Source organism: Pseudochaenichthys georgianus, chromosome 1 (genome assembly GCF_902827115.2).
Source record: "Pseudochaenichthys georgianus chromosome 1, fPseGeo1.2, whole genome shotgun sequence".
In the NCBI taxonomy this organism is placed as follows: Eukaryota; Metazoa; Chordata; class Actinopteri; order Perciformes; family Channichthyidae; genus Pseudochaenichthys; species Pseudochaenichthys georgianus.
In genome coordinates, this window is record NC_047503.1 from 7,179,324 (window position 1) to 7,191,823 (window position 12,500).

At 45.3% G+C, this 12,500-nt stretch overlaps 1 protein-coding gene and 1 non-coding gene across 2 annotated transcripts in view; one reads left to right on the forward strand and one right to left on the reverse strand.

The window, feature by feature from the left end:
* The window catches only part of LOC139434644 (uncharacterized), a 214,817-nt gene that overhangs the window by 56,132 nt on the left and 146,185 nt on the right, over positions 1 to 12,500 (reverse strand). The window lies entirely within an intron of this gene.
* Positions 5,423 to 5,494, forward strand: trnaa-ugc (transfer RNA alanine (anticodon UGC)). The gene has a single exon. It is a non-coding gene; the product is annotated as a tRNA-Ala (tRNA).

Consider the following 12,500-nt stretch of genomic DNA (forward strand, 5'->3'; position numbering starts at 1 on the left):
TAAGAAGCTGCGGCGCTCTCACACTTCATTTGACTTTATGTCTCACTGCCTATATTGTGGAGAACTATGTGACTTAAGTAAGGACGCCAAACACCCAGACAGATGGCGACCAGCTTACATATGTCGGTCGACTGTGTCTGAACATGATCGAACACCATACAAACAATATATTTCAGAAAAGTGTAGTGTTCGGCATGATGACTGGGCAAGTGAAGTAAGTGTTCGGGTATTAGGCGCTGTATCTGATCTGCATGCGGCAGAGGCCAGATACCACCGGGACTGCATGAGCCGGTTCTTTGCCAATATAACTCGTGCAGGACAGCACAAAGGTTCATCAGACTGTACAGAGAGAGGATGTGCCCGATTTAGCCTTGAAGCATGTACTAACATCTTTAACAGAGACAGGAAGCGCATTTGGAATTCGATAGAGCTGTTACATGAATATCAAGAGCACGGTGGAAATTCACTGAACCGCCGAGAGTTGGTGGACAATCTATGTTGTCACTTTGCCGGTGAACTGCTCGTTCTGTCTTCTCCAGGCTACGCTAACATTGTTGCATTTCACAATGAGGCAACATTGTTGTTGAAGATTGTCAAACAAGACGATGTTGATGACATTGATAACAGTATTGGCAAGGTGGCCAAACAGGTGATCAAAGATTGTAAGGTCATCGGTCTCGACAAAGCAAAGTATCGATTGGATATTGATAAAGTGCAAGCAGAAGAGGCAGTTTCCAGTACTCTACTAACACTTCTAGCTTCAATATCTCCGAAGAATTTTCGTAATAAATGTAAAACTGTGAATTAAAGTTTCATATTTGAACATGATCACAGCATTATCGGTTTAGTATGATTATTATGTTGTAAAGAGAGAAGGTAAAAACCCTGTATTAGTTTGGACCTATTTTTCTTCAAATAAACTGATCCCATCTTTTGGATTGGGACAACTTAAAATACATCTGTGCTCTCCTCTCCTGCTTCAAAGGTAAGATTGCACCCTGCCACACCCACACTTAGGTAGGGCCACACCTCATGTACTGATATCAAAATCCTTCGGGATCGCTTAAACAGATTTAAGAGAGTTGTCTGAATTGAAACAGCAGTTAATTGAACCTGGTTCTTCAGGGAGTTAATAGAGCTGAGATCTTGCTGACGTTGGTGGATCTGTGCCAACCAGTACACTTACATAGACTCAATAACTTCGGTTAGGTCAATTAGTAGGTCTGAGTAATTTCCCGGAATAAATTATCAGCTCCTCCCGACTCTTACAACAGCATAAAGTCAAGTTCTGGCCTGTGTGATTTTTTGAAACACAATTTAACAAGCATGGTAAATGTATACCTGAGTTTGACAAACTTCTCTATAGGACAGGCTGAAGATCCGGTGCTTCAGAAAAGTGCACTTGGAATCTGTCAAAGTTACTTATGTTCTCAATTCTATCAATATCTATAAACTCTTGGAAGTCTGTGTTGTATTTTAAAATCCTATCAAGGACAAATCCAAATCCACCTGTTACTTCCAGGAGATGGTTTGTGCTTTGGACACTGTAGATTTGACTTTTCTTTTAATTTCCTTTCCATTCTTAAAAGAAATTGCAAGGACTTTAACAGACTCCTGCTGCTCATTCCCGCTTCCTGTAATTATAAGAAAAAGACAAATTCATCCTGATGTTGACTAATCATATTATGCCAGATTAAATGAAAGATCATCTACGGTATCATCTTCTAGTTAAACCCATTAATACACACCTTATAAGCAGTATGGTAATTTTAATTTTAACTTCACCCATAAAGACAACTTCTAGAGAAGCACAGGGGAGATTATGCAGTGGCGTTTTCTTCTGGAGGCTGGGTATTTCTTTATATTTTTTATTTGTATTAAAAAACATCTCTCCGCTGTTGTCAGTGAGTATTTTACAAAGAGTGAAACAGCGCCCCTCTTAATTAATGTGTGGTGAAACACAATACTCACTACACTACACTCGCAGTGTGCTGTGTCAGGGATATGTCAAGGAAAGCCCGCCGGCCTTCCCTTCCAACGATTTGATTGGTCGGAAGGGAAGGCCTGATGTCACTTGACGCTGCGTCTCACACAACTGCCGTTACCGTAGCGACAAGAGGCAGATATGAAATCTCCCTTCTACACAATATAATATTTGCAAGTATAGAGTAGTGGCTGATGTTTTTAGTCAGAAATAGATGAACTGTGTACACTTACTACTAATTAATAACTTTAGTGCTGAGTTACTTATTTGCACTGTAAGAGACTGTATATTAATGCAGCCTCTGTCGGTCTTCTCACTCGCACTTTCCCGCCACATCTGGTCGAACAATGAAACGCTGGGTTACATATTGTAACCCTGGGCAGGCGGAGCCCGCTACTGGACTCTATGGGTACTACCCTTAACCATGCTATGTGAGCATTCACATACTGAGTTGCATAAACGTAGCCGGACAATCAGGGCGAGCCTACCTGAATGCGCGCAGGCACACAGTACATAAGGCGGCCACACCTCCTGATCTTGTCATCCTACACCCTCTTCAGCAAGCGGCATAGGAAAGACAGGGCCCCTAGGTAGAGGGCACCGCCTGTGCTTATATAACGCCGGGTTACGCATTGTAACCCATGACATATTAACACAGGCGGAGCCCTCTACTGGACTCTATGGGTACTACCTTATCATGCAAGCATTCACCTACTGAAATTTCTATAGACATAGCCTTCCCCGGGGCGGGCCTATCTGCGCAAGCATATAAAAGGAGGCCTCGCCTCCTGACCATCATCCTACACTACTCTTCAGCGAGCGGTATAGGACAGACAGTGCCCCTGAGTAGAGGGCTCCGCCTGTGTTAATATTCCAAGGGTTACAATATGTAACCCGGCGTTATATCTCTCACAGGCTCCCCCCTCTACTGGACTCGAACTCACTGTCCCTGACCGGCTTTAGCAGCCACTGCGCCTCACTCACCTCTCCCTCGGTTGTGACCGTGGAGAAGTCTGGGCTGCGGCTGACCGAGCACACTCTGCCGTGCTTACCTCGCAAAAAAAGTGTGCTCGAAAAACAGTGCTGAGGGCTCCCCCCCGTCCGCCTATAGGCAGACAGAGAAAGTCTGCAGCCCTGTGTGGGTTCACTATGCACCCTTTCTCCTGAGTCCCTAAGGAGCACAGGGAGAGCGCAAGTGCCCCCGTGCCCCCACAATCCGACACTGACCCTGTGCAGAGTGTGTACAGACTATAGTGTGGAGGGATCTCCCCTTCCTGCCCCCAGGCATGCGAGGGTAGCCCTCCAGCCCTGTATGGGCCGAGAGCGCATTACATTACCCCGCAACCTTCCAGGGGTCCGGAGAAACGTATGTGCATTTACTCCCGGGGAGGCGGTCAGGTGCCCACTGACCCACAGCCCCCCCCCTCCTCACCAGTCCTGTGTTGCCCCAGCAAGCACAGACGCTGAGAAAGAGCAAGACATTATCCAAGAGATAAAACTTTATGAAGGAGCCTGGCGTTGACCAATATGTCGCCGTACATATATCCTCCACACTCACACCATTGAATAAAGCTGTTGACGCAGCCACAGCTCGTGTGGAGTGCACATGGACCCCCGCGGGGCAGGCTCTCCCTGCCTGTTCGTAGGCATGTGCAATGCCTCCGCAAAGCCAGCCTGCCAGGCGTTTCTTGGACAGAGCTTTTCCAGTCACCCCGCCCCCGAAGCACACAAACAGCTGTTCAGTGCGTCTAAGGGCAGCTGTGCGCTCTACATAACATGCTAACGCACGCACCGGGCAGAGGAGGTGTAATTTTGCTTCCCTGGCCCCACCATGGGGTGGAAGTCTAAAACCCCCAAACTGAATAGCCCTCAACCTGAACGCACTCCTTAGGCTCTTGGGCACAAAGGAGGGGTTCGGTCTGAGTGTCGCCCCGCTCCGGTCACCCTGAATCAGTAAACAACTCGGGTGCACCGACAGAGCGGTTAACTCGGACACTCTTTTGGCTGATGTTAAGGCAAGAAGCAATGCTGTCTTCCACGACAGTGCTTTCAGGGAGGACAGCTCCAGAGGCTCAAATGGTTCTGTGACCAGAGCCTCGAGCACCAGCGGCAGGTCCCACTGCGGGGTGGAGGCATGCACTACTGGGCGCAGCCTCCTGACCCCCTGTAAAAACCGCAACATCAGTGGATGATAAAAGGCTGACCTGCCGTCGAATCCCTCATGGCAGGACGAGATGGCTGCTGCATACACCAGCCACTTTGGCCTGTAACAGGCTGTGGTGGATCCAGGTCTTAGCTGCCTGGATAGACTGAATAACGTTGTCAGACAATCCACCCTGTCTCAGCCTGTCCCTCTCAGGAGCCAAGCCTGGAGAGGACGGCCCAGAGTGGGTAACGCCCCGATTGCAACTGCCTCTTGAGACATCGCCCACCAGAACTGGGGGATTGCCCAGGGCTGGCCCACGTTCATCTGTGTCATCTTTGAGTACCATTCTCCATTAGGGTACGAGAGGTCCCGGGCTCAAATCAAGGATGAACCTGAGAAAAGTAGAGAGCAATTCAGATTTTAAAGCCTAGTATGGACAGCATTAACTTAAGTGAGTAAGTGAATACATGTGTTACTCTGTGATATGTGGAAAGTGGGACCCCATATTGGGTTGATGGACACCCCCCCCATAAGTACAAGTACACAGTAAGTGAATACTCGTGTTACTGTGTAATATGTGGAAAGTGGGACCCCATATTGGGTTGATGGACACCCCCCCCCCCCATAAGTACAAGTACACAGTAAGTGAATACTCGTGTTACTGTGTAATATATGGAAAGTGTGCCCTCATATTGCCTTTGGGCCACCCCCCCATGCAGTATAAGTACACACTAATAAGAAGAGCACCATCTATTGTCCAATGCATGCATAGATACTCATATGCTGTTCGTGTACTATTTAGACGGTAAACGGCCAAGTCCATCCCATGGCCCAAATATATTGCCCACGGCTGTTATATCCCAATGGGACAAATGTCCATGCCGGCACTAGAGGGCTTACCAGACTTTTCAATTTGGCGTCCTGAACAAAATTGTATTATCTCAAAGATGCCTGGTCCCATTCCTCCAATACAAGTTTTTGCATTATTTTCAAATGCCGGGCTCTTTTTTAGTACAAATGAGCAGACACATTTTAAACTTGGCAATGTAAACGTCTTTGACCAACGATGGTGATATAGCGGTGTGCAAAGGAAAGATAAAATATGTTGAGTTTTTTATCATTCTCCATTCTCCAGAGGTCCCGGGTTCAAATCAAGGATGAACGTGAGAAAAGTAGAGAGCAATTCTGATTTTAAAGCCTAGTATGGGCAGAAATAACTTAATGTGTATCATTCTGATATCTTCCTTTATCCAAGGATCTGAAGGAAAGGGAAAGCAAAAAAAGAAGACACAGGGGATGTAGCTCAGTGGTAGAGCGCATGCTTTGCATGTATGAGGCCCCGGGTTCAATCCCCGGCATCTCCAACTAATATTATGGTCGCTATCAAGGAGGTCTCTGTTGTACGGGTTAATGTGTAAAAAGTGTTGAAAAGGAGCACATAAAAGCATGCATCATGTATCAGCATGCATCATGTATCACAAGTTCAAGGTAAAAAAAGCCGACGCTTAATTCCATTGACTTGTTCTTCTCAGGTTTTGAGAAAGTCCTGACTATTTGTGAAATTGCTTAGAAATCAAATGTTTGTGTTGTCGTGGCCGCCTCCGCCAGTTGGACTGCCAACTGAAGTCCTACCGATCCTAACAGTTCCTAACAGTTCCTAACGAAGGTCCGACCCAGGTCCGAACAGGTCCTAACCGACACCCAATGACAGGGCAGCAGGTCCTAACAGGTCCTAACCGACACCCAATGACAGGGCAGCTACCCCTACACGTGACATGGGGCAAAAGGTTCTCACCTCCCCTCTCCATCTCAGAGAGCGTTCGCAAGAAGAAGACGAAGAAAAGAAAAACAGGTAATAACAATGAACTTGTATTAATTACACGATAATACTCTATCTGAAAGCTGGCCATGATATTTTCATCCGGGGAAAGTAATTTGTAATAGTTGTCACCGTGTTTATTCCGAGATTCGCCGCATCTAGCTCCCGTTGTTAAAGTTAGCTCATGCTAACGCTGTAACGTTTTATATCTGTCTGACATTTATAATAAACCAACCTCGCATAGAATGGACACCCGACATAGCGGAAGATATTATTGATTACACATAATTCAAAGTTGAACTCTTTCTGAAAAGAAAAAAATAGCGGTAAATGTTGTGTGGTAGTAACCGTGGATTTGCTCGCTCGCTGTAACTGTATGGAGAATTTGTAGCTTTCTACACACGATTATTTTTAGAAGTTGCAGCATCTGATATTTAAGAAATGTGTTTTATATTGAGTTATCTGTTTCATCCTTTCATAAATGTGAGGACCAAAATGGCGGTAGACCAAGGGCTGGTAAGGGTTTTATTGCTGTGGGGGAGCTGGACCGAGACCCCACTGTGGTCTCGGAATGTGATGGGGGATGTGTGTCGGTGCAGAGGCTGCAGAAATAGGAGACAGTGAGGGTCAGAGGTGTTTGTATGAGATGACTGGACCAGTTGTCCTTAAACTCCACCCCCTCCTGTATCATTTGGTATGAAAGCCTATCCAGCTTGCTGTTCTGTCTCTCTCTTCACGCGTCGCTGGGACAGGAGGTCTGGTGGCCTGTGGGCAGGAGCCAGGAGTAGGCCTAACTCCTGACATTACACATAATACGATATGATTGTGTATGGTAATGTATTTGATTGTATTGCATTGTATATTACCATTAAAGTGGATTATTGTTAAACGGTTACTTGTTTGCTATGGGTTTCCTTCCTGTAAGATAACGGCTATGTTCTAGGAACGCGAGGAGGTTTAAGAAAGCGGACAAGTGGTCCACACATATCTCCTAACAAAGTGTGCAGACTTAATAATAAAATGTCGTTATATAGCCTATAACGTTAGTGCTACAGTGAGTGGCATACTGTTAATATATGTCCCACCTACAGCACATTTGCGATATTGCACTAGTATAACTCATATTGTATTGTCTTGGTGGAGAAAAGAACTACTCAGATATTTTAATTCAGTTAAAGTAATATAATCACAGCTAAAGGTACTGCATTTACATTCTCATATGCTTAATACATATTATAACACTTCATAATAATTATTCATGCATTACTGTGTTCTTCAATTAATATTGCTGCTGCTGCTAAATGTGGCTGGCGCTTATTTAATTACATACTGCTAAGTAGAACAAATCAATGACAATACAATGTCATGTTTACAGTATATATCCTTTTCTATGTATATTTATCTAGTGCATCATGCCCCCCAGCTGTCCCCGCCACACAGAGCAGCTCAGGTGCATCATGCCCCCCAGCTGTCCCCGCCACACAGAGCAGCTCAAGCACTCATATCAACTGCTCTCTCTGTAGTATGAATATTTGTGCTGAAAACTTTTTTGAGCATTTGGCTGACTTTCATGCAGAGCAGTGTTGTGAGCAGTGTGGACAGAAGACCAGGGGTGCAATGGAGCTACTCAAACACATTGAAGATTGCCATCTTTCGAGCACCAGCAGGAGTGAAAAACAACAGCCAACACAACGCACCTCTGCACCACCAACACAAAGCACCTCTGCACCACCAACACAACGCACCTCTGCACCAACACAACACACCTCTGCACCACCAACACAACACACCTCTGCACCACCAACACAACACACCTCTGCACCACCAACGCAACACACCTCTGCACCAACACAACACACCTCTGCACCAACACAACGCACCTCTGCACCAACACAAAGCACCTCTGCACCACCAACACAACGCACCTCTGCACCACCAACACAACACACCTCTGCACCACCAACGCAACACACCTCTGCACCAACACAACGCACCTCTGCACCAACACAACCGACTCCTATACCGCAACAGCCCCAACCTCCTCCTTCTCCTCTTTATCACACATCTCCATCTCTCGTTCATCTGAGGCCGCCCGAGGTGAATTTTGTGAGGTTTCACCCCAACCAGTTCAAGCGGGTCATCAAACCAGCCGACCAGGAGTGGATTGCGACGTGTCTCTACGAGCCCACAGGACAGCTTAGGAAACAGTTCTCCCAGAACTGGTTCCATCCCCCAAATCCACCAAAACTTACTACTGCTCCACCTGAACCCATGAACTACTACAGGCAGCGGATGTTTCTGTGGGCACCGATGAGGATGTGGGGTATTCCACTGAAGTGCGCTCAGTGCGGTAGGAAGATGCATCACTCTGGGATATACCCTAAGGTACGGGAAGTCATCGACCTTGATTCACGGTACTACTTGGTCGGCGGTGACTATCCTCGGTGCAGTAAGTGCATGATCCCTGTGTGTCCTTGGAGTGCGGATTTATTGGTTCAGTTAGATCCTGCTCACAGGAACAGGTTTCCTGCAGTTCTCACCGCACAGCTGGCTCTGGACAGGAAGTGTGTGACCATGCTTAAACCTCGGACTGTAGGGAACAGCTCCAGCTACCTGCAGCAAGCACTGGAGGAAGTCCACAGCGAGGAGTGGGCAAGGCACACAATAGAGTACTTGGCTGACTGTGAGCTCCACAAAAAGAGGAGCACAATGACTCAATCTGATGTAGCAGTCTATATGAGTCCACCGCGCTTCAGCCCCCTACCTCTAGCACAGTGGTTTGAGACGGTCCATGCCAATGAGATCCTGGGTCATCTGGAGGAGATGAAGGGTATCATCACATCCACATATGGCAGGATCTTAAAACTTGACTCCACAAAGAAGGTGCAGAAAAATATTTGTTAATGTTCTATGTTTTAATTCATTGTCATGAGTTACACTTGATTTTTATATTGGATTTACATGTTTTATAGATCACTAAGAAACTTGCCGGGGCCATTGCAGACACGGCCACATGGATGACAAACGTCAGTAATGAATGTGGCGAGGTTCTGAACTGTGTCCTAACCACTGGTGAGGGAGCTGGTCTAGAGGACTTGTGCCAAGGCATCGTCAAGCGCTACCAAGACGCTGGGGAGCCAGAGCCAGAAGTCATATATGTTGACCGAGATTGCTGCAACGACACAGGTATTACGCAGTTTCACTGTTTGTGCATCATTGTGTTATTTATTGCACGCACAAAATTAAAACCTTTACAAACGTGTAAACATAAGACTCTTCTTGTTTCGAATAAGGTACTTCATTCTATATGAATACCACCAGTCTAAAATTGTACATCTTTTACTTCTTTCCCCACTTCCCTTGCCTCAAATCTAAGGGAGAGACATAAGGAGAGAGGATTCAGTGCAAAAGGCATTTAAAAAAAGAGACATCCTTTTAAACCATTTAAAATTATATTTGATGCAGCATCATATGTGTATTTTATTTATGTATATTGTTTACTTTGTATTCAAACTGCAACGTGGCATAAGGTGACAATTACATATTACCAACATTTGTATTATTATTATTATTATTTTACACAGTACACACACATTCATATATTAAGGTGTGTGTCCGTGATGACACGAGGAGGCACAAATAAGAAGGGTCTTTCCATGATGACATTCCCACTTCTTCTAAACCATCACTTGCCATTCCCTGCCTTTGCACCAGATGCTCTCCTGCTGTACACCTGACATTCTGCTCATTCAACTACTTACCTGGTCTTCCCTCATCAGTCATGTTTACATTTGTATTTTAATTACATGCTTACATTCACACCTTGTTTTTTTATTTGCACAGGTTTAACCCCGGTTCAAGTTTGGTTTCGACCTTGGAAAACACAGGTTAAATTGGATATTTTCCATTACATGAGGCGATTCACCACTGGCCTGACTACAGAACACCATCCCCTGTACGGCACTTTCTGTTCCAAAATGTCGAGCTGCATTTTTGAGTGGGACAAGGATGACATCAGCCATCTGAAAGATGCAAAGACTTCTGAGCTCAAGAAACTACATGCTGGTCAGACTCCTTCAGAAGCGCAAGTTCTGGCCAACATCAGCTCCAGCGAACTGGCCAAACACTGCAGGAGGAGAACTCGTGGGATAGAGGAAAGCCGTGCCCTCATCCAAGATTTGCTCAACTCAATGTGGGAGCTCACTGACACATCAGGTTTGCGGCTTATCAATCCTGAGAGCATGACACGTGTGTGGGAGGTTCAACAAAAACATTTGCCATGCATTCAGGATCCCCCTGGTGTGGAACTGTACACCAAAGTGGGATCAGGTCTACAAAAGGGCAGTAAGGTTCTGGATGTCCTAAGATGTGGCAGAGGTTCCTCTTCTGTGGAGAGCTTCCATCGGCATCAGAACACCTTCATCCCGGGTACAAATAATATATATTTTGAATTGTCATAAAACCAGTATGATAGATTGCACACATGGGGAAAAGTGTATCATCGCTTCATAAATGCTAATTATATTTAAAATGTTTTGCTTTTTCTAAGGCTGGAGATCTAATGCGATGCACACACAAATGTACATGCTTGAAGGGAGTTCCAGATGGAACATGAATCGAGCCCATGCAGCTGTACATGTGAGCGGTGCTTCACAAACCAGGATCTACAATGTCCGACTGAAGACACATTTAAATGCCCTCAGCCAGCGAGTTCTTGGTTGTGCGCTACTACCAGAATTCATCCCCCCTGGGAAACCCACTGGTAAGTCACTTCAGGACGCCCCATGTTCACTGCAACTAGGCCTTTCTGTTCTTGTTCTTTCTAGTAGCAACTTGTCTATTTCTCCAAATTTAAACATTTCCTTTTTCATAACTTATGTTATGGCAGGTGAGCGTATAGCTGTGGAGTATTTGCTGGCTCAGTCTGACAGAGGAGATCTGCTGGGTCCACAACAGGACAGTGAACTTGGCACCATTGTTCCAGACCGCCAGGTTGAAGAAGTTCAGGAGGAGGAGGAGTGCCTTGACATCACAATTAGTGATGCAGTGGAGATCCTCAGTCAGCGCCCCTCGGAAGTGGACACTTCAGCACCCCGCGGTGCATCACCTCACACATCATCTCAGGTAATCTGATTATTGTTTTATTGCCCTGGCATATGAATTATAGAAGAACATACATGTTTTGAATGATGTTTTTATTGCATAGGCTACATTTGTATTTTTGTGTTTCATGCATTTAGATGCTATTTTTATGGCAATATCAATTTCAAGGATATTTTTACTCAACTGTTTGTCTCTCATGGCCGGTACGGCTGTACAGTCGTTGGCACTATCCCCCCAAAGTGATACAGCTGAGAGCCCACCTGAAGAGCCCGAATCCGCTATTTCTCTTCCTGCTGACTCACCCGACGCCTCCACTTACACAACCTCTCAGGTAATCTGACCTATTGTAAATCACATTGTTTTTAAATTCTTCTGATTAATTATTGCTCCGCACATGCTATGAATAACTTGTTTCATTAAGTCTCAAATAGTCAATTACTGTTGTGTGCTTATAGCACGATGATGTCTCACAGTCCTGCCAGATGTGTACTTCTGACAAAAACGTCTCTGCGCCCAGGACATCGACTCAGGTCATGTGACCATTTATTAATCATTTATCAATGGTTGTTCATTTTTCAGAATACCCGCTGTGATTCTCGAGGTGTTCAGGGATGGGAGGCTGTGGATGACTTGGCCAAGTATCTTGTTCTACTTAATAGAACAATAACGGCATTATCAGTAGGCGAGACGGATGACATAGTGAGGCTGTATTCAAAGCTACATCAAATGGATAAGCAACCCACAACCTATAGTCTGAAGTCCAAAAAAAGGACCTTGCCTGTACCATGGAGAGCTTCCAGGAAACGAAGTGGCTCTGCGCCAGGCCAACAAGCAGCTGAAAGGTGAACTGACTTATAGTGGATGCACACATTACATAATTCACATATATCTTAAGTAGTTAGTAGTAAGTAGTTGTTTTGTATGTCTAACCCTCACAGTATTTTAGACTCTTACTAATGGATTCAGACAAATGAACTGGTATAGTCCATTTGTGAAGTGGGGTTGTACTGTATATCCGTATAATATTTATAAATTGTCTTTTCCCTTCACAGACTATTCATGACCCATGGTCAGGCAGCTCTGAGACCTGATGCCAACCGCATATGTGAATGTGTTTCACGGCTTTTGAAGGAGTTTGAGCTTGCAAGAAACCGACCCAAAGACAGCAAGGGTAAAACCTTGCCTATTCCGCAGTCGATGGTGCAATCCTACGTCCACATAAAGCAACTGCTGGAAGACAGCCTCGTGGTACAGGAGAATACCGACTTGGTTCTTGTCACTATAAACAACACCACTGTGTCTTGTTGGTAAGATATGTTGGCTACATTCTCTTTAACAGCTGCACTTCAGATGGATTCACTTTGTATGACATTCTCAATATTTTGTATGTCTTTCTAAGTTACAAGGCAGACAAAAAAGAACCGCTCGGGACTCATTGCTCCAAGGAG